A 1955-nucleotide genomic window follows, 5' to 3' on the forward strand; every position below is an offset into this window, starting at 1 on the left:
ATAGTATAGTGGTTAGGCATACCTAACCAACATGAAATTACAAAGACACAGCTGTAAATTCAAAATTCTTTTTTCCAAAAGCTCTAAACTAACAGCCTTCTTGGACCTGAGCAGGCTGTTTATAGGGTCTGTATTCTTTATATGTTATGCTGTTACAAGGCACGTGCCAAACCAAGATCTAAGAATTGTCTGAGTTTATATTAGCCACTGCTCAGCTGTACTTGAAAATGACCTTTTTGGAGGCCAGTACTTAATCTGGAGAAATAAACCCCTGGGTGTCACGGTAGTGATTCAAGTAAAGTTTATTATTAGCTCTTCTGTTTCAGAGAGAGGGTGGCTCAGGACCACTTGGGCAGATCTAATCTGCCGTGTTTCCAAATGAGAAAGCTGACTATAATAGAGTAGCTTAAACTGGACTAGATGAAAACCTCCCTGAAATTACTTCTGGTGGATTTTATTTAGGGAGAAGAATGGAAAAATCTGTAAGATACCAGAATACTGTCTAAAAACTTGCAGTAAGAAATGTAGTAAAATCAATACTCTGTGTTGTTTTCCTTCTGCAAAGAAATGTTTCTCCTGCCTTTGGACTCAGAAGTATTTATTAAACCAAGATGCTGGAAGTTACAGGTCTAAAGATGTATTCTTGGTTTGCAGAAGAAAGGGGCTGACAGGCATCTCATACAGGTTAACAGAAGCAGAAGCAGCATCCTTTTTCTGGGAGAGAGTATCTCCACTGAACAGTGAGGGTTGAGACAGGGTTGTCATGCCAAGCACATTTCCCAAAAAGGGCCTGGCCAGGGGCAGACAGTTCTTGCCGACAGCTCACGGAGGCCATTCAGCAGTGGGCACTCCTGATAAGGAGCACTGACTGCACTCAGGGCTCTTGCAGCCAACGTGGGGCTGCTGGCTCAGGGCAGGGACTGGCACCCTGCTCTGCACCTGTGAGCTGGCCCTGGCAGCAGGGTCCAGCTGTGGGCAGGCACGGACATCATGGAGTGAGTCCAGTGGAGGGCACCAAGATGGTGAGGGGGCTGGAGCACAGGCTGGAGGAGGGAAGGCAGAGAGAGCTGGGCCCGTTCAGGCTGCAGAAGAGATGGGTGAAGGGGGATCATCCTGCAGCCTGCACCTCCCAAATGGGAGAGTATGGGGAAGGCAGGGCCAGGCTCTGCTTGGAGGCGCACAGAGACAGGATGGGAGGCAACAGGCCCAAGGTGCCCCCAGGGGCTCTGCAGTTATTTGTTAGGGGAAGAAGTTTCACCATGTGGGTGGTGACAGAAATGGGGCCTGGAGGAGCAGGGGAATCCTCATTGGTTGAGGTGTTTGGACATCAAACATCTGGCAGGAGCCCAAGTAACCAGCTCCATGCTGGCCCTGTTCCAAGCAGCAGCTTTGCTACCAGATGATCTCCCGAGTTTCTGAGTGTAAGAGGATGTTTGTATGATGTAACTTGCCTTGCCCTTTCACCTGACCTCATTCACTGCACTGCCCTATTTCACTTACTTCTCACCTAAGTGGTAGACAACTAGGCCAAAAGGAAAAACATACCCTCCGGGTTTTTTTTGAAGGATTGTAATTTTTATAGAGAGTATGATGTAATCTGCTGATTTGTACATTATGTTAAAAAACAGCATTTCATTTCTATTTAGCTTGTTTTTCTTTGAATGAAGCTACTGTTTTTCAAAAGCACCATCAGGTGTAATGAGTTGGCATTTGGAAAACAATCCTCAGGTACAAACTTTGAACTGCTAACCAAGTATGACAGGGCTAAGGGAAAGCAGTGAATTTTGTCCAAAGAATAGCAGTTAGGACTTAGAGCTTAGAGAAGGCTGTAAAGCAACACTTCTGAGGAATTGTCTAGCTGTAAGAATATACCAAAATGAAGTCTTAATAAAATAGTAGGCTTTGCTACTAGTTAAATTTAAAGGGAAAAAAACCCAACAACCACAACAGGGGCA

This window comes from Zonotrichia leucophrys, chromosome 2 (genome assembly GCF_028769735.1).
Source record: "Zonotrichia leucophrys gambelii isolate GWCS_2022_RI chromosome 2, RI_Zleu_2.0, whole genome shotgun sequence".
Classification (NCBI taxonomy): Eukaryota; Metazoa; Chordata; class Aves; order Passeriformes; family Passerellidae; genus Zonotrichia; species Zonotrichia leucophrys.